At 47.5% G+C, this 14,345-nt stretch overlaps 39 non-coding genes and 12 pseudogenes across 39 annotated transcripts in view; all 51 read left to right on the forward strand.

Annotated features, from left to right (window-relative positions):
• Window positions 1-43, forward strand: part of LOC138550723 (5S ribosomal RNA) — a 119-nt gene extending 76 nt beyond the window's left edge. Inside the window, exon 1 of the ribosomal RNA XR_011294471.1 lies at window positions 1-43. This exon is cut by the window's left edge and continues 76 nt beyond it. This is a non-coding gene — a ribosomal RNA (5S ribosomal RNA).
• A 106-nt stretch (window positions 44-149) lies between these two features.
• LOC138548405 (5S ribosomal RNA) lies at window positions 150-268 on the forward strand. The gene has a single exon (XR_011292209.1). It is a non-coding gene; the product is annotated as a 5S ribosomal RNA (ribosomal RNA).
• Window positions 269-374: 106 nt separating this feature from the next.
• LOC138543758 (5S ribosomal RNA) lies at window positions 375-483 on the forward strand (annotated as a pseudogene).
• Window positions 484-936: 453 nt separating this feature from the next.
• Window positions 937-1,055, forward strand: LOC138548565 (5S ribosomal RNA). Its single transcript, XR_011292362.1, has one exon. It is a non-coding gene; the product is annotated as a 5S ribosomal RNA (ribosomal RNA).
• A 106-nt stretch (window positions 1,056-1,161) lies between these two features.
• LOC138539165 (5S ribosomal RNA) lies at window positions 1,162-1,280 on the forward strand. The gene has a single exon (XR_011287242.1). It is a non-coding gene; the product is annotated as a 5S ribosomal RNA (ribosomal RNA).
• A 106-nt stretch (window positions 1,281-1,386) lies between these two features.
• Window positions 1,387-1,505, forward strand: LOC138537873 (5S ribosomal RNA). Its single transcript, XR_011285993.1, has one exon. It is a non-coding gene; the product is annotated as a 5S ribosomal RNA (ribosomal RNA).
• A 106-nt stretch (window positions 1,506-1,611) lies between these two features.
• Window positions 1,612-1,730, forward strand: LOC138545740 (5S ribosomal RNA). The gene has a single exon (XR_011290851.1). It is a non-coding gene; the product is annotated as a 5S ribosomal RNA (ribosomal RNA).
• Window positions 1,731-1,836: 106 nt separating this feature from the next.
• On the forward strand, window positions 1,837-1,955 carry LOC138541194 (5S ribosomal RNA). The gene has a single exon (XR_011289207.1). It is a non-coding gene; the product is annotated as a 5S ribosomal RNA (ribosomal RNA).
• A 106-nt stretch (window positions 1,956-2,061) lies between these two features.
• On the forward strand, window positions 2,062-2,180 carry LOC138548406 (5S ribosomal RNA). Its single transcript, XR_011292210.1, has one exon. It is a non-coding gene; the product is annotated as a 5S ribosomal RNA (ribosomal RNA).
• A 106-nt stretch (window positions 2,181-2,286) lies between these two features.
• On the forward strand, window positions 2,287-2,395 carry LOC138543759 (5S ribosomal RNA; annotated as a pseudogene).
• Window positions 2,396-2,858: 463 nt separating this feature from the next.
• Window positions 2,859-2,977, forward strand: LOC138551297 (5S ribosomal RNA). Its single transcript, XR_011295023.1, has one exon. It is a non-coding gene; the product is annotated as a 5S ribosomal RNA (ribosomal RNA).
• A 106-nt stretch (window positions 2,978-3,083) lies between these two features.
• On the forward strand, window positions 3,084-3,202 carry LOC138545751 (5S ribosomal RNA). The gene has a single exon (XR_011290852.1). It is a non-coding gene; the product is annotated as a 5S ribosomal RNA (ribosomal RNA).
• A 106-nt stretch (window positions 3,203-3,308) lies between these two features.
• LOC138541049 (5S ribosomal RNA) lies at window positions 3,309-3,427 on the forward strand. Its single transcript, XR_011289067.1, has one exon. It is a non-coding gene; the product is annotated as a 5S ribosomal RNA (ribosomal RNA).
• A 106-nt stretch (window positions 3,428-3,533) lies between these two features.
• Window positions 3,534-3,652, forward strand: LOC138550917 (5S ribosomal RNA). The gene has a single exon (XR_011294658.1). It is a non-coding gene; the product is annotated as a 5S ribosomal RNA (ribosomal RNA).
• Window positions 3,653-3,758: 106 nt separating this feature from the next.
• On the forward strand, window positions 3,759-3,867 carry LOC138546622 (5S ribosomal RNA; annotated as a pseudogene).
• A 464-nt stretch (window positions 3,868-4,331) lies between these two features.
• Window positions 4,332-4,450, forward strand: LOC138537567 (5S ribosomal RNA). Its single transcript, XR_011285699.1, has one exon. It is a non-coding gene; the product is annotated as a 5S ribosomal RNA (ribosomal RNA).
• A 106-nt stretch (window positions 4,451-4,556) lies between these two features.
• LOC138537349 (5S ribosomal RNA) lies at window positions 4,557-4,675 on the forward strand. Its single transcript, XR_011285488.1, has one exon. It is a non-coding gene; the product is annotated as a 5S ribosomal RNA (ribosomal RNA).
• A 106-nt stretch (window positions 4,676-4,781) lies between these two features.
• Window positions 4,782-4,900, forward strand: LOC138541016 (5S ribosomal RNA). The gene has a single exon (XR_011289035.1). It is a non-coding gene; the product is annotated as a 5S ribosomal RNA (ribosomal RNA).
• Window positions 4,901-5,006: 106 nt separating this feature from the next.
• On the forward strand, window positions 5,007-5,125 carry LOC138542280 (5S ribosomal RNA). Its single transcript, XR_011290267.1, has one exon. It is a non-coding gene; the product is annotated as a 5S ribosomal RNA (ribosomal RNA).
• Window positions 5,126-5,231: 106 nt separating this feature from the next.
• On the forward strand, window positions 5,232-5,340 carry LOC138545815 (5S ribosomal RNA; annotated as a pseudogene).
• A 464-nt stretch (window positions 5,341-5,804) lies between these two features.
• Window positions 5,805-5,923, forward strand: LOC138541942 (5S ribosomal RNA). The gene has a single exon (XR_011289934.1). It is a non-coding gene; the product is annotated as a 5S ribosomal RNA (ribosomal RNA).
• A 106-nt stretch (window positions 5,924-6,029) lies between these two features.
• LOC138537350 (5S ribosomal RNA) lies at window positions 6,030-6,148 on the forward strand. Its single transcript, XR_011285489.1, has one exon. It is a non-coding gene; the product is annotated as a 5S ribosomal RNA (ribosomal RNA).
• A 106-nt stretch (window positions 6,149-6,254) lies between these two features.
• Window positions 6,255-6,373, forward strand: LOC138542461 (5S ribosomal RNA). The gene has a single exon (XR_011290442.1). It is a non-coding gene; the product is annotated as a 5S ribosomal RNA (ribosomal RNA).
• Window positions 6,374-6,479: 106 nt separating this feature from the next.
• On the forward strand, window positions 6,480-6,598 carry LOC138540542 (5S ribosomal RNA). The gene has a single exon (XR_011288586.1). It is a non-coding gene; the product is annotated as a 5S ribosomal RNA (ribosomal RNA).
• A 106-nt stretch (window positions 6,599-6,704) lies between these two features.
• Window positions 6,705-6,823, forward strand: LOC138540543 (5S ribosomal RNA). The gene has a single exon (XR_011288587.1). It is a non-coding gene; the product is annotated as a 5S ribosomal RNA (ribosomal RNA).
• Window positions 6,824-6,929: 106 nt separating this feature from the next.
• On the forward strand, window positions 6,930-7,038 carry LOC138543760 (5S ribosomal RNA; annotated as a pseudogene).
• Window positions 7,039-7,501: 463 nt separating this feature from the next.
• On the forward strand, window positions 7,502-7,620 carry LOC138551298 (5S ribosomal RNA). Its single transcript, XR_011295024.1, has one exon. It is a non-coding gene; the product is annotated as a 5S ribosomal RNA (ribosomal RNA).
• Window positions 7,621-7,726: 106 nt separating this feature from the next.
• Window positions 7,727-7,845, forward strand: LOC138545763 (5S ribosomal RNA). Its single transcript, XR_011290853.1, has one exon. It is a non-coding gene; the product is annotated as a 5S ribosomal RNA (ribosomal RNA).
• Window positions 7,846-7,951: 106 nt separating this feature from the next.
• Window positions 7,952-8,070, forward strand: LOC138542378 (5S ribosomal RNA). The gene has a single exon (XR_011290361.1). It is a non-coding gene; the product is annotated as a 5S ribosomal RNA (ribosomal RNA).
• Window positions 8,071-8,176: 106 nt separating this feature from the next.
• LOC138544140 (5S ribosomal RNA) lies at window positions 8,177-8,285 on the forward strand (annotated as a pseudogene).
• Window positions 8,286-8,392: 107 nt separating this feature from the next.
• LOC138550918 (5S ribosomal RNA) lies at window positions 8,393-8,511 on the forward strand. Its single transcript, XR_011294659.1, has one exon. It is a non-coding gene; the product is annotated as a 5S ribosomal RNA (ribosomal RNA).
• Window positions 8,512-8,617: 106 nt separating this feature from the next.
• Window positions 8,618-8,726, forward strand: LOC138546781 (5S ribosomal RNA; annotated as a pseudogene).
• A 464-nt stretch (window positions 8,727-9,190) lies between these two features.
• On the forward strand, window positions 9,191-9,309 carry LOC138537568 (5S ribosomal RNA). Its single transcript, XR_011285700.1, has one exon. It is a non-coding gene; the product is annotated as a 5S ribosomal RNA (ribosomal RNA).
• A 106-nt stretch (window positions 9,310-9,415) lies between these two features.
• Window positions 9,416-9,534, forward strand: LOC138537351 (5S ribosomal RNA). The gene has a single exon (XR_011285490.1). It is a non-coding gene; the product is annotated as a 5S ribosomal RNA (ribosomal RNA).
• Window positions 9,535-9,640: 106 nt separating this feature from the next.
• Window positions 9,641-9,759, forward strand: LOC138541017 (5S ribosomal RNA). Its single transcript, XR_011289036.1, has one exon. It is a non-coding gene; the product is annotated as a 5S ribosomal RNA (ribosomal RNA).
• A 106-nt stretch (window positions 9,760-9,865) lies between these two features.
• Window positions 9,866-9,984, forward strand: LOC138542281 (5S ribosomal RNA). Its single transcript, XR_011290268.1, has one exon. It is a non-coding gene; the product is annotated as a 5S ribosomal RNA (ribosomal RNA).
• A 106-nt stretch (window positions 9,985-10,090) lies between these two features.
• On the forward strand, window positions 10,091-10,199 carry LOC138545816 (5S ribosomal RNA; annotated as a pseudogene).
• A 464-nt stretch (window positions 10,200-10,663) lies between these two features.
• LOC138541943 (5S ribosomal RNA) lies at window positions 10,664-10,782 on the forward strand. The gene has a single exon (XR_011289935.1). It is a non-coding gene; the product is annotated as a 5S ribosomal RNA (ribosomal RNA).
• Window positions 10,783-10,888: 106 nt separating this feature from the next.
• LOC138537352 (5S ribosomal RNA) lies at window positions 10,889-11,007 on the forward strand. The gene has a single exon (XR_011285491.1). It is a non-coding gene; the product is annotated as a 5S ribosomal RNA (ribosomal RNA).
• A 106-nt stretch (window positions 11,008-11,113) lies between these two features.
• LOC138542462 (5S ribosomal RNA) lies at window positions 11,114-11,232 on the forward strand. Its single transcript, XR_011290443.1, has one exon. It is a non-coding gene; the product is annotated as a 5S ribosomal RNA (ribosomal RNA).
• A 106-nt stretch (window positions 11,233-11,338) lies between these two features.
• Window positions 11,339-11,457, forward strand: LOC138540544 (5S ribosomal RNA). The gene has a single exon (XR_011288588.1). It is a non-coding gene; the product is annotated as a 5S ribosomal RNA (ribosomal RNA).
• Window positions 11,458-11,563: 106 nt separating this feature from the next.
• On the forward strand, window positions 11,564-11,682 carry LOC138540545 (5S ribosomal RNA). Its single transcript, XR_011288589.1, has one exon. It is a non-coding gene; the product is annotated as a 5S ribosomal RNA (ribosomal RNA).
• A 106-nt stretch (window positions 11,683-11,788) lies between these two features.
• Window positions 11,789-11,897, forward strand: LOC138543761 (5S ribosomal RNA; annotated as a pseudogene).
• A 463-nt stretch (window positions 11,898-12,360) lies between these two features.
• On the forward strand, window positions 12,361-12,479 carry LOC138551299 (5S ribosomal RNA). Its single transcript, XR_011295025.1, has one exon. It is a non-coding gene; the product is annotated as a 5S ribosomal RNA (ribosomal RNA).
• Window positions 12,480-12,585: 106 nt separating this feature from the next.
• On the forward strand, window positions 12,586-12,704 carry LOC138545777 (5S ribosomal RNA). Its single transcript, XR_011290856.1, has one exon. It is a non-coding gene; the product is annotated as a 5S ribosomal RNA (ribosomal RNA).
• Window positions 12,705-12,810: 106 nt separating this feature from the next.
• LOC138542379 (5S ribosomal RNA) lies at window positions 12,811-12,929 on the forward strand. The gene has a single exon (XR_011290362.1). It is a non-coding gene; the product is annotated as a 5S ribosomal RNA (ribosomal RNA).
• A 106-nt stretch (window positions 12,930-13,035) lies between these two features.
• On the forward strand, window positions 13,036-13,144 carry LOC138544141 (5S ribosomal RNA; annotated as a pseudogene).
• A 107-nt stretch (window positions 13,145-13,251) lies between these two features.
• Window positions 13,252-13,370, forward strand: LOC138537353 (5S ribosomal RNA). Its single transcript, XR_011285492.1, has one exon. It is a non-coding gene; the product is annotated as a 5S ribosomal RNA (ribosomal RNA).
• A 106-nt stretch (window positions 13,371-13,476) lies between these two features.
• Window positions 13,477-13,595, forward strand: LOC138541330 (5S ribosomal RNA). Its single transcript, XR_011289339.1, has one exon. It is a non-coding gene; the product is annotated as a 5S ribosomal RNA (ribosomal RNA).
• A 106-nt stretch (window positions 13,596-13,701) lies between these two features.
• Window positions 13,702-13,820, forward strand: LOC138542543 (5S ribosomal RNA; annotated as a pseudogene).
• A 106-nt stretch (window positions 13,821-13,926) lies between these two features.
• On the forward strand, window positions 13,927-14,035 carry LOC138545817 (5S ribosomal RNA; annotated as a pseudogene).
• Window positions 14,036-14,345: the final 310 nt, after the last annotated feature.

Consider the following 14,345-nt stretch of genomic DNA (forward strand, 5'->3'; position numbering starts at 1 on the left):
ACCTGGATGGGAGACCGCCTGGGAATACCAGGTGCTGTAGGCTTTTTTGTGCTCCAAGTTCAGGAAGTGAGCCATTTCTCAATTGCCTTTCAAAACTGCAAGGTCTAGCTGACTAGATGCTTAAAAGTACAAAACTCACTAGGCCCAGAGCCTACGGCCACACCACACTGATTGCGCCCGATCTCGTCTGATCTCGGAAGCTAAGCAGTGTCGGGCCTAGTTAGTACCTGGATGGGAGACCACCTGGGAATACCAGGTGCTGTAGGCTTTTTTGTGCTCCAAGTTCAGGAAGTGAGCCATTTCACAATTGCCTTTCAAAACTGCAAGGTCTAGCCGACTAGATGCTTAAAAGTACAAAACTCACTAGGCCCAGAGCCTACGGCCACACCACACTGAATGCGCCCGATCTCGGAAGCTAAGCAGGGTCGGGCCTAGTTAGTACCTGGATGGGAGACTGCCTGGGAATACCAGGTGCTGTAGGCTTTTTTGTGCTCCATGATTAGTAATTGCGCAACTTCTCAATTATTTTTCAAATTTGGTATGTTTCCAAAATAATTGTATCCCGTTTTATAGCGGAAATGTTGGACAACATCATGAGGGCTGGAGCTACCTTTTTACATAGAATTAGCATACAGGTAGTGTGTTCATGGGTAATAAATCGACTTTCACATGTAATGCAGTACAGAGAATATTGAGTCCTTCAAGAGGCATGAAAGAAAACCATTATTGTGTTGATTGTTCTCTCCACCTCCCTGCAACAGACACAGGATGGATGAATTAAAGTTATCCTACCAGACATAGGAGTCCTGAATGGGCCCACCAGTCTTATTTATCTCGCCTGATCGAGCGATGAGCGTGGTATCATGTTGCAAGTGGCTGCATGGCTTAGCTTACTAAATGCAAATGCATAAGAGTAATATTCTTAGCATTCCTAGAGCCTACGGCCACACCACACTGAATGCGCCCGATCTCGTCTGATCTCGGAAGCTAAGCAGTGTCGGGCCTTGTTAGTACCTGGATGGGAGACCGCCTGGGAATACCAGGTGCTGTAGGCTTTTTTGTGCTCCAAGTTCAGGAAGTGAGCCATTTCTCAATTGCCTTTCAAAACTGCAAGGTCTAGCTGACTAGATGCTTAAAAGTACAAAACTCACTAGGCCCAGAGCCTACGGCCACACCACACTGATTGCGCCCGATCTCGTCTGATCTCGGAAGCTAAGCAGTGTCAGGCCTAGTTAGTACCTGGATGGGAGACCACCTGGGAATACCAGGTGCTGTAGGCTTTTTTGTGCTCCAAGTTCAGGAAGTGAGCCATTTCACAATTGCCTTTCAAAACTGCAAGGTCTAGCCGACTAGATGCTTAAAAGTACAAAACTCACTAGGCCCAGAGCCTACGGCCACACCACACTGAATGCTCCTGATCTCGTCTGATCTCAGAAGCTAAGCAGTGTCGTGCCTAGTTAGTACCTGGATGGGAGACCACCTGGGAATACCAGGTGCCGTAGGCTTTTTTGTGCTCCAAGTTCAGGAAGTGAGCCCTTTCTCAATTGCCTTTTAAAACTGCAAGGTCTAGCCGACTAGATGCTTAAAAGTACAAAACTCACTAGGCCCAGAGCCTACGGCCACACCACACTGAATGCGCCTGATCTCGTCTGATCTCAGAAGCTAAGCAGTGTCGGGCCTAGTTAGTACCTGGATGGGAGACCGCCTGGGAATACCAGGTGCTGTAGGCTTTTTTGTACTCCAAGTTCAGGAAGTGAGCCATTTCTCAATTGCCTTTCAAAACTGCAAGGTCTAGCCGACTAGATGCTTAAAAGTACAAAACTCACAAGGCCCAGAGCCTACGGCCACACCACACTGAATGCGCCCGATCTCGTCTGATCTCGGAAGCTAAGCAGTGTCGGGCCTCGTTAGTCCCTGGATGGGAGACCGCCTGGGAATACCAGGTGCTGTAGGCTTTTTTGTGCTCCAAGTTCAGGAAGTGAGCCATTTCTCAATTGCCTTTCAAAACTGCAAGGTCTAGCTGACTAGATGCTTAAAAGTACAAAACTCACTAGGCCCAGAGCCTACGGCCACACCACACTGATTGCGCCCGATCTCGTCTGATCTCGGAAGCTAAGCAGTGTCGGGCCTAGTTAGTACCTGGATGGGAGACCACCTGGGAATACCAGGTGCTGTAGGCTTTTTTGTGCTCCAAGTTCAGGAAGTGAGCCATTTCACAATTGCCTTTCAAAACTGCAAGGTCTAGCCGACTAGATGCTTAAAAGTACAAAACTCACTAGGCCCAGAGCCTACGGCCACACCACACTGAATGCGCCCGATCTCGGAAGCTAAGCAGGGTCGGGCCTAGTTAGTACCTGGATGGGAGACTGCCTGGGAATACCAGGTGCTGTAGGCTTTTTTGTGCTCCATGATTAGTAATTGCGCAACTTCTCAATTATTTTTCAAATTTGGTATGTTTCCAAAATAATTGTATCCCGTTTTATAGCGGAAATGTTGGACAACATCATGAGGGCTGGAGCTACCTTTTTACATAGAATTAGCATACAGGTAGTGTGTTCATGGGTAATAAATCGACTTTCACATGTAATGCAGTACAGAGAATATTGAGTCCTTCAAGAGGCATGAAAGAAAACCATTATTGTGTTGATTGTTCTCTCCACCTCCCTGCAACAGACACAGGATGGATGAATTAAAGTTATCCTACCAGACATAGGAGTCCTGAATGGGCCCACCAGTCTTATATATCTCGCCTGATCGAGCCTGATCGAGCGATGAGCGTGGTATCATGTTGCAAGTGGCTGCATGGCTTAGCTTACTAAATGCAAATGCATAAGAGTAATATTCTTAGCATTCCTAGAGCCTACGGCCACACCACACTGAATGCACCCGATCTCGTCTGATCTCGGAAGTTAAGCAGTGTTAGGCCTAGTTAGTACCTGGATGGGAGACTGCCTGGGAATACCAGGTGCTGTAGGCTTTTTTGTGCTCCAAGTTCAGGAAGTGAGCCCTTTCTCAATTGCCTTTCAAAACTGCAAGGTCTAGCCGACTAGATGCTTAAAAGTACAAAACTCACTAGGCCCAGAGCCTACGGCCACACCACACTGAATGCGCCTGATCTCGTCTGATCTCAGAAGCTAAGCAGTGTCGGGCCTAGTTAGTACCTGGATGGGAGACCGCCTGGGAATACCAGGTGCTGTAGGCTTTTTTGTACTCCAAGTTCAGGAAGTGAGCCATTTCTCAATTGCCTTTCAAAACTGCAAGGTCTAGCCGACTAGATGCTTAAAAGTACAAAACTCACAAGGCCCAGACCCTACGGCCACACCACACTGAATGCGCCCGATCTCGTCTGATCTCGGAAGCTAAGCAGTGTCGGGCCTCGTTAGTACCTGGATGGGAGACCGCCTGGGAATACCAGGTGCTGTAGGCTTTTTTGTGCTCCAAGTTCAGGAAGTGAGCCATTTCACAATTGCCTTTCAAAACTGCAAGGTCTAGCCGACTAGATGCTTAAAAGTACAAAACTCACTAAGCCCAGAGCCTACGGCCACACCACACTGAATGCGCCCGATCTCATCTGATCTCAGAAGCTAAGCAGTGTCGGGCCTAGTTAGTACCTGGATGGGAGACCGCCTGGGAATACCAGGTGCTGTAGGCTTTTTTGTGCTCCAAGTTCAGGAAGTGAGCCATTTCACAATTTCCTTTCAAAACTGCAAGGTCTAGCCGACTAGATGCTTAAAAGTACAAAACTCACTAGGCCCAGAGCCTACGGCCACACCACACTGAATGCGCCCCATCTCGGAAGCTAAGCAGGGTCGGGCCTAGTTAGTACCTGGATGGGAGACTGCCTGGGAATACCAGGTGCTGTAGGCTTTTTTTGTGCTCCATGATTAGTAATTGCGCAACTTCTCAATTATTTTTCAAATTTGGTATGTTTCCAAAATAATTGTATCCCGTTTTATAGCGGAAATGTTGGACAACATCATGAGGGCTGGAGCTACCTTTTTACATAGAATTAGCATACAGGTAGTGTGTTCATGGGTAATAAATCGACTTTCACATGTAATGCAGTACAGAGAATATTGAGTCCTTCAAGAGGCATGAAAGAAAACCATTATTGTGTTGATTGTTCTCTCCACCTCCCTGCAACAGACACAGGATGGATGAATTAAAGTTATCCTACCAGACATAGGAGTCCTGAATGGGCCCACCAGTCTTATATATCTCGCCTGATCGAGCCTGATCGAGCGATGAGCGTGGTATCATGTTGCAAGTGGCTGCATGGCTTAGCTTACTAAATGCAAATGCATAAGAGTAATATTCTTAGCATTCCTAGAGCCTACGGCCACACCACACTGAATGCACCCGATCTCGTCTGATCTCGGAAGTTAAGCAGTGTCAGGCCTAGTTAGTACCTGGATGGGAGACTGCCTGGGAATACCAGGTGCTGTAGGCTTTTTTGTGCTCCAAGTTCAGGAAGTGAGCCCTTTCTCAATTGCCTTTTAAAACTGCAAGGTCTAGCCGACTAGATGCTTAAAAGTACAAAACTCACTAGGCCCAGAGCCTACGGCCACACCACACTGAATGCGCCTGATCTTGTCTGATCTCAGAAGCTAAGCAGTGTCGGGCCTAGTTAGTACCTGGATGGGAGACCGCCTGGGAATACCAGGTGCTGTAGGCTTTTTTGTACTCCAAGTTCAGGAAGTGAGCCATTTCTCAATTGCCTTTCAAAACTGCAAGGTCTAGCCGACTAGATGCTTAAAAGTACAAAACTCACAAGGCCGAGAGCCTACGGCCACACCACACTGAATGCGTCCGATCTCGTCTGATCTCGGAAGCTAAGCAGTGTCGGGCCTTGTTAGTACTTGGATGGGAGACCGCCTGTGAATACCAGGTGCTGTAGGCTTTTTTGTGCTCCAAGTTCAGGAAGTGAGCCATTTCTCAATTGCCTTTCAAAACTGCAAGGTCTAGCTGACTAGATGCTTAAAAGTACAAAACTCACAAGGCCCAGAGCCTACGGCCACACCACACTGATTGCGCCCGATCTAGTCTGATCTCGGAAACTAAGCAGTGTCGGGCCTAGTTAGTACCTGGATGGGAGACCACCTGGGAATACCAGGTGCTGTAGGCTTTTTTGTGCTCCAAGTTCAGGAAGTGAGCCATTTCACAATTGCCTTTCAAAACTGCAAGGTCTAGCCGACTAGATGCTTAAAAGTACAAAACTCACTAGGCCCAGAGCCTACGGCCACACCACACTGAATGCGCCCGATCTCGGAAGCTAAGCAGGGTCCGGCCTAGTTAGTACCTGGATGGGAGACTGCCTGGGAATACCAGGTGCTGTAGGCTTTTTTTGTGCTCCATGATTAGTAATTGCGCAACTTCTCAATTATTTTTCAAATTTGGTATGTTTCCAAAATAATTGTATCCCGTTTTATAGCGGAAATGTTGGACAACATCATGAGGGCTGGAGCTACCTTTTTACATAGAATTAGCATACAGGTAGTGTGTTCATGGGTAATAAATCGACTTTCACATGTAATGCAGTACAGAGAATATTGAGTCCTTCAAGAGGCATGAAAGAAAACCATTATTGTGTTGATTGTTCTCTCCACCTCCCTGCAACAGACACAGGATGGATGAATTAAAGTTATCCTACCAGACATAGGAGTCCTGAATGGGCCCACCAGTCTTATATATCTCGCCTGATCGAGCCTGATCGAGCGATGAGCGTGGTATCATGTTGCAAGTGGCTGCATGGCTTAGCTTACTAAATGCAAATGCATAAGAGTAATATTCTTAGCATTCCTAGAGCCTACGGCCACACCACACTGAATGCACCCGATCTTGTCTGATCTCGGAAGTTAAGCAGTGTCAGGCCTAGTTAGTACCTGGATGGGAGACTGCCTGGGAATACCAGGTGCTGTAGGCTTTTTTGTGCTCCAAGTTCAGGAAGTGAGCCCTTTCTCAATTGCCTTTTAAAACTGCAAGGTCTAGCCGACTAGATGCTTAAAAGTACAAAACTCACTAGGCCCAGAGCCTACGGCCACACCACACTGAATGCGCCTGATCTTGTCTGATCTCAGAAGCTAAGCAGTGTCGGGCCTAGTTAGTACCTGGATGGGAGACCGCCTGGGAATACCAGGTGCTGTAGGCTTTTTTGTACTCCAAGTTCAGGAAGTGAGCCATTTCTCAATTGCCTTTCAAAACTGCAAGGTCTAGCCGACTAGATGCTTAAAAGTACAAAACTCACAAGGCCCAGAGCCTACGGCCACACCACACTGAATGCGTCCGATCTTGTCTGATCTCGGAAGCTAAGCAGTGTCGGGCCTCGTTAGTACTTGGATGGGAGACCGCCTGTGAATACCAGGTGCTGTAGGCTTTTTTGTGCTCCAAGTTCAGGAAGTGAGCCATTTCTCAATTGCCTTTCAAAACTGCAAGGTCTAGCTGACTAGATGCTTAAAAGTACAAAACTCACAAGGCCCAGAGCCTACGGCCACACCACACTGATTGCGCCCGATCTAGTCTGATCTCGGAAGCTAAGCAGTGTCGGGCCTAGTTAGTACCTGGATGGGAGACCACCTGGGAATACCAGGTGCTGTAGGCTTTTTTGTGCTCCAAGTTCAGGAAGTGAGCCATTTCTCAATTGCCTTTCAAAACTGCAAGGTCTAGCTGACTAGATGCTTAAAAGTACAAAACTCACAAGGCCCAGAGCCTACGGCCACACCACACTGATTGCGCCCGATCTAGTCTGATCTCGGAAGCTAAGCAGTGTCGGGCCTAGTTAGTACCTGGATGGGAGACCACCTGGGAATACCAGGTGCTGTAGGCTTTTTTGTGCTCCAAGTTCAGGAAGTGAGCCATTTCACAATTGCCTTTCAAAACTGCAAGGTCTAGCCGACTAGATGCTTAAAAGTACAAAACTCACTAGGCCCAGAGCCTACGGCCACACCACACTGAATGCGCCCGATCTCGGAAGCTAAGCAGGGTCGGGCCTAGTTAGTACCTGGATGGGAGACTGCCTGGGAATACCAGGTGCTGTAGGCTTTTTTGTGCTCCATGATTAGTAATTGCGCAACTTCTCAATTATTTTTCAAATTTGGTATGTTTCCAAAATAATTGTATCCCGTTTTATAGCGGAAATGTTGGACAACATCATGAGGGCTGGAGCTACCTTTTTACATAGAATTAGCATACAGGTAGTGTGTTCATGGGTAATAAATCGACTTTCACATGTAATGCAGTACAGAGAATATTGAGTCCTTCAAGAGGCATGAAAGAAAACCATTATTGTGTTGATTGTTCTCTCCACCTCCCTGCAACAGACACAGGATGGATGAATTAAAGTTATCCTACCAGACATAGGAGTCCTGAATGGGCCCACCAGTCTTATATATCTCGCCTGATCGAGCCTGATCGAGCGATGAGCGTGGTATCATGTTGCAAGTGGCTGCATGGCTTAGCTTACTAAATGCAAATGCATAAGAGTAATATTCTTAGCATTCCTAGAGCCTACGGCCACACCACACTGAATGCACCCGATCTCGTCTGATCTCGGAAGTTAAGCAGTGTTAGGCCTAGTTAGTACCTGGATGGGAGACTGCCTGGGAATACCAGGTGCTGTAGGCTTTTTTGTGCTCCAAGTTCAGGAAGTGAGCCCTTTCTCAATTGCCTTTCAAAACGGCAAGGTCTAGCCGACTAGATGCTTAAAAGTACAAAACTCACTAGGCCCAAAGCCTACGGCCACACCACACTGAATGCGCCTGATCTCGTCTGATCTCAGAAGCTAAGCAGTGTCGGGCCTAGTTAGTACCTGGATGGGAGACCGCCTGGGAATACCAGGTGCTGTAGGCTTTTTTGTACTCCAAGTTCAGGAAGTGAGCCATTTCTCAATTGCCTTTCAAAACTGCAAGGTCTAGCCGACTAGATGCTTAAAAGTACAAAACTCACAAGGCCCAGACCCTACGGCCACACCACACTGAATGCGCCCGATCTCGTCTGATCTCGGAAGCTAAGCAGTGTCGGGCCTCGTTAGTACCTGGATGGGAGACCGCCTGGGAATACCAGGTGCTGTAGCCTTTTTTGTGCTCCAAGTTCAGGAAGTGAGCCATTTCTCAATTGCCTTTCAAAACTGCAAGGTCTAGCTGACTAGATGCTTAAAAGTACAAAACTCACTAGGCCCAGAGCCTACGGCCGCACCACACTGATTGCGTCTGATCTCAGAAGCTAAGCAGTGTCGGGCCTAGTTAGTACCTGGATGGGAGACCACCTGGGAATACCAGGTGCTGTAGGCTTTTTTTGTGCTCCAAGTTCAGGAAGTGAGCCATTTCACAATTGCCTTTCAAAACTGCAAGGTCTAGCCGACTAGATGCTTAAAAGTACAAAACTCACTAAGCCCAGAGCCTACGGCCACACCACACTGAATGCGCCCGATCTCATCTGATCTCAGAAGCTAAGCAGTGTCGGGCCTAGTTAGTACCTGGATGGGAGACCGCCTGGGAATACCAGGTGCTGTAGGCTTTTTTGTGCTCCAAGTTCAGGAAGTGAGCCATTTCACAATTTCCTTTCAAAACTGCAAGGTCTAGCCGACTAGATGCTTAAAAGTACAAAACTCACTAGGCCCAGAGCCTACGGCCACACCTCACTGAATGCGCCCCATCTCGGAAGCTAAGCAGGGTCGGGCCTAGTTAGTACCTGGATGGGAGACTGCCTGGGAATACCAGGTGCTGTAGGCTTTTTTTGTGCTCCATGATTAGTAATTGCGCAACTTCTCAATTATTTTTCAAATTTGGTATGTTTCCAAAATAATTGTATCCCGTTTTATAGCGGAAATGTTGGACAACATCATGAGGGCTGGAGCTACCTTTTTACATAGAATTAGCATACAGGTAGTGTGTTCATGGGTAATAAATCGACTTTCACATGTAATGCAGTACAGAGAATATTGAGTCCTTCAAGAGGCATGAAAGAAAACCATTATTGTGTTGATTGTTCTCTCCACCTCCCTGCAACAGACACAGGATGGATGAATTAAAGTTATCCTACCAGACATAGGAGTCCTGAATGGGCCCACCAGTCTTATATATCTCGCCTGATCGAGCCTGATCGAGCGATGAGCGTGGTATCATGTTGCAAGTGGCTGCATGGCTTAGCTTACTAAATGCAAATGCATAAGAGTAATATTCTTAGCATTCCTAGAGCCTACGGCCACACCACACTGAATGCACCCGATCTCGTCTGATCTCGGAAGTTAAGCAGTGTCAGGCCTAGTTAGTACCTGGATGGGAGACTGCCTGGGAATACCAGGTGCTGTAGGCTTTTTTGTGCTCCAAGTTCAGGAAGTGAGCCCTTTCTCAATTGCCTTTTAAAACTGCAAGGTCTAGCCGACTAGATGCTTAAAAGTACAAAACTCACTAGGCCCAGAGCCTACGGCCACACCACACTGAATGCGCCTGATCTTGTCTGATCTCAGAAGCTAAGCAGTGTCGGGCCTAGTTAGTACCTGGATGGGAGACCGCCTGGGAATACCAGGTGCTGTAGGCTTTTTTGTACTCCAAGTTCAGGAAGTGAGCCATTTCTCAATTGCCTTTCAAAACTGCAAGGTCTAGCCGACTAGATGCTTAAAAGTACAAAACTCACAAGGCCGAGAGCCTACGGCCACACCACACTGAATGCGTCCGATCTCGTCTGATCTCGGAAGCTAAGCAGTGTCGGGCCTTGTTAGTACTTGGATGGGAGACCGCCTGTGAATACCAGGTGCTGTAGGCTTTTTTGTGCTCCAAGTTCAGGAAGTGAGCCATTTCTCAATTGCCTTTCAAAACTGCAAGGTCTAGCTGACTAGATGCTTAAAAGTACAAAACTCACAAGGCCCAGAGCCTACGGCCACACCACACTGATTGCGCCCGATCTAGTCTGATCTCGGAAACTAAGCAGTGTCGGGCCTAGTTAGTACCTGGATGGGAGACCACCTGGGAATACCAGGTGCTGTAGGCTTTTTTGTGCTCCAAGTTCAGGAAGTGAGCCATTTCACAATTGCCTTTCAAAACTGCAAGGTCTAGCCGACTAGATGCTTAAAAGTACAAAACTCACTAGGCCCAGAGCCTACGGCCACACCACACTGAATGCGCCCGATCTCGGAAGCTAAGCAGGGTCCGGCCTAGTTAGTACCTGGATGGGAGACTGCCTGGGAATACCAGGTGCTGTAGGCTTTTTTTGTGCTCCATGATTAGTAATTGCGCAACTTCTCAATTATTTTTCAAATTTGGTATGTTTCCAAAATAATTGTATCCCGTTTTATAGCGGAAATGTTGGACAACATCATGAGGGCTGGAGCTACCTTTTTACATAGAATTAGCATACAGGTAGTGTGTTCATGGGTAATAAATCGACTTTCACATGTAATGCAGTACAGAGAATATTGAGTCCTTCAAGAGGCATGAAAGAAAACCATTATTGTGTTGATTGTTCTCTCCACCTCCCTGCAACAGACACAGGATGGATGAATTAAAGTTATCCTACCAGACATAGGAGTCCTGAATGGGCCCACCAGTCTTATATATCTCGCCTGATCGAGCCTGATCGAGCGATGAGCGTGGTATCATGTTGCAAGTGGCTGCATGGCTTAGCTTACTAAATGCAAATGCATAAGAGTAATATTCTTAGCATTCCTAGAGCCTACGGCCACACCACACTGAATGCACCCGATCTTGTCTGATCTCGGAAGTTAAGCAGTGTCAGGCCTAGTTAGTACCTGGATGGGAGACTGCCTGGGAATACCAGGTGCTGTAGGCTTTTTTGTGCTCCAAGTTCAGGAAGTGAGCCCTTTCTCAATTGCCTTTTAAAACTGCAAGGTCTAGCCGACTAGATGCTTAAAAGTACAAAACTCACTAGGCCCAGAGCCTACGGCCACACCACACTGAATGCGCCTGATCTTGTCTGATCTCAGAAGCTAAGCAGTGTCGGGCCTAGTTAGTACCTGGATGGGAGACCGCCTGGGAATACCAGGTGCTGTAGGCTTTTTTGTACTCCAAGTTCAGGAAGTGAGCCATTTCTCAATTGCCTTTCAAAACTGCAAGGTCTAGCCGACTAGATGCTTAAAAGTACAAAACTCACAAGGCCCAGAGCCTACGGCCACACCACACTGAATGCGTCCGATCTTGTCTGATCTCGGAAGCTAAGCAGTGTCGGGCCTCGTTAGTACTTGGATGGGAGACCGCCTGTGAATACCAGGTGCTGTAGGCTTTTTTGTGCTCCAAGTTCAGGAAGTGAGCCATTTCTCAATTGCCTTTCAAAACTGCAAGGTCTAGCTGACTAGATGCTTAAAAGTACAAAACTCACAAGGCCCAGAGCCTACGGCCACACCACACTGATTGCGCCCGATCTAGTCTGATCTCGGAAGCTAAGCAGTGTCGGGCCTAGTTAGTACCTGGATGGGAGACCACCTGGGAATACCAGGTGCTGTAGGCTTTTTTGTGCTCCAAGTTCAGGAAGTGAGCCATTTCTCAATTGCCTTTCAAAACTGCAAGGTCTAGCTGACTAGATGCTTAAAAGTACAAAACTCACAAGGCCCAGAGCCTACGGCCACACCACACTGATTGCGCCCGATCTAGTCTGATCTCGGAAGCTAAGCAGTGTCGGGCCTAGTTAGTACCTGGATGGGAGACCACCTGGGAATACCAGGTGCTGTAGGCTTTTTTGTGCTCCAAGTTCAGGAAGTGAGCCATTTCACAATTGCCTTTCAAAACTGCAAGGTCTAGCCGACTAGATGCTTAAAAGTACAAAACTCACTAGGCCCAGAGCCTACGGCCACACCACACTGAATGCGCCCGATCTCGGAAGCTAAGCAGGGTCGGGCCTAGTTAGTACCTGGATGGGAGACTGCCTGGGAATACCAGGTGCTGTAGGCTTTTTTGTGCTCCATGATTAGTAATTGCGCAACTTCTCAATTATTTTTCAAATTTGGTATGTTTCCAAAATAATTGTATCCCGTTTTATAGCGGAAATGTTGGACAACATCATGAGGGCTGGAGCTACCTTTTTACATAGAATTAGCATACAGGTAGTGTGTTCATGGGTAATAAATCGACTTTCACATGTAATGCAGTACAGAGAATATTGAGTCCTTCAAGAGGCATGAAAGAAAACCATTATTGTGTTGATTGTTCTCTCCACCTCCCTGCAACAGACACAGGATGGATGAATTAAAGTTATCCTACCAGACATAGGAGTCCTGAATGGGCCCACCAGTCTTATATATCTCGCCTGATCGAGCCTGATCGAGCGATGAGCGTGGTATCATGTTGCAAGTGGCTGCATGGCTTAGCTTACTAAATGCAAATGCATAAGAGTAATATTCTTAGCATTCCTAGAGCCTACGGCCACACCACACTGAATGCACCCGATCTCGTCTGATCTCGGAAGTTAAGCAGTGTTAGGCCTAGTTAGTACCTGGATGGGAGACTGCCTGGGAATACCAGGTGCTGTAGGCTTTTTTGTGCTCCAAGTTCAGGAAGTGAGCCCTTTCTCAATTGCCTTTCAAAACGGCAAGGTCTAGCCGACTAGATGCTTAAAAGTACAAAACTCACTAGGCCCAAAGCCTACGGCCACACCACACTGAATGCGCCTGATCTCGTCTGATCTCAGAAGCTAAGCAGTGTCGGGCCTAGTTAGTACCTGGATGGGAGACCGCCTGGGAATACCAGGTGCTGTAGGCTTTTTTGTACTCCAAGTTCAGGAAGTGAGCCATTTCTCAATTGCCTTTCAAAACTGCAAGGTCTAGCCGACTAGATGCTTAAAAGTACAAAACTCACAAGGCCCAGACCCTACGGCCACACCACACTGAATGCGCCCGATCTCGTCTGATCTCGGAAGCTAAGCAGTGTCGGGCCTCGTTAGTACCTGGATGGGAGACCGCCTGGGAATACCAGGTGCTGTAGCCTTTTTTGTGCTCCAAGTTCAGGAAGTGAGCCATTTCTCAATTGCCTTTCAAAACTGCAAGGTCTAGCTGACTAGATGCTTAAAAGTACAAAACTCACTAGGCCCAGAGCCTACGGCCGCACCACACTGATTGCGTCTGATCTCAGAAGCTAAGCAGTGTCGGGCCTAGTTAGTACCTGGATGGGAGACCACCTGGGAATACCAGGTGCTGTAGGCTTTTTTTGTGCTCCAAGTTCAGGAAGTGAGCCATTTCACAATTGCCTTTTAAAACTGCAAGGTCTAGCCGACTAGATGCTTAAAAGTACAAAACTCACTAGGCCCAGAGCCTACGGCCACACCACACTGAATGCGCCTGATCTTGTCTGATCTCAGAAGCTAAGCAGTGTCGGGCCTAGTTAGTACCTGGATGGGAGACCGCCTGGGAATACCAGGTGCTGTAGGCTTTTTTGTACTCCAAGTTCAGGAAGTGAGCCATTTCTCAATTGCCTTTCAAAACTGCAAGGTCTAGCCGACTAGATGCTTAAAAGTACAAAACTCACAAGGCCCAGAGCCTACGGCCACACCACACTGAATGCGTCCGATCTCGTCTGATCTCGGAAGCTAAGCAGTGTCGGGCCTCGTTAGTACTTGGATGGGAGACCGCCTGTGAATACCAGGTGCTGTAGGCTTTTTTGTGCTCCAAGTTCAGGAAGTGAGCCATTTCTCAATTGCCTTTCAAAACTGCAAGGTCTAGCTGACTAGATGCTTAAAAGTACAAAACTCACAAGGCCCAGAGCCTACGGCCACACCACACTGATTGCGCCTGATCTAGTCTGATCTCGGAAACTAAGCAGTGTCGGGCCTAGTTAGTACCTGGATGGGAGACCACCTGGGAATACCAGGTGCTGTAGGCTTTTTTGTGCTCCAAGTTCAGGAAGTGAGCCATTTCACAATTGCCTTTCAAAACTGCAAGGTCTAGCCGACTAGATGCTTAAAAGTACAAAACTCACTAGGCCCAGAGCCTACGGCCACACCACACTGAATGCGCCCGATCTCGGAAGCTAAGCAGGGTCCGGCCTAGTTAGTACCTGGATGGGAGACTGCCTGGGAATACCAGGTGCTGTAGGCTTTTTTTGTGCTCCATGATTAGTAATTGCGCAACTTCTCAATTATTTTTCAAATTTGGTATGTTTCCAAAATAATTGTATCCCGTTTTATAGCGGAAATGTTGGACAACATCATGAGGGCTGGAGCTACCTTTTTACATAGAATTAGCATACAGGTAGTGTGTTCATGGGTAATAAATCGACTTTCACATGTAATGCAGTACAGAGAATATTGAGTCCTTCAAGAGGCATGAAAGAAAACCATTATTGTGTTGATTGTTCTCTCCACCTCCCTGCAACAGACACAGGATGGATGAATTAAAGTTATCCTAC

This window comes from Ambystoma mexicanum, unplaced genomic scaffold (genome assembly GCF_040938575.1).
Source record: "Ambystoma mexicanum isolate Mex_15411 unplaced genomic scaffold, UKY_AmexF1_1 Mex_scaf10, whole genome shotgun sequence".
Lineage (NCBI taxonomy): Eukaryota > Metazoa > Chordata > Amphibia > Caudata > Ambystomatidae > Ambystoma > Ambystoma mexicanum.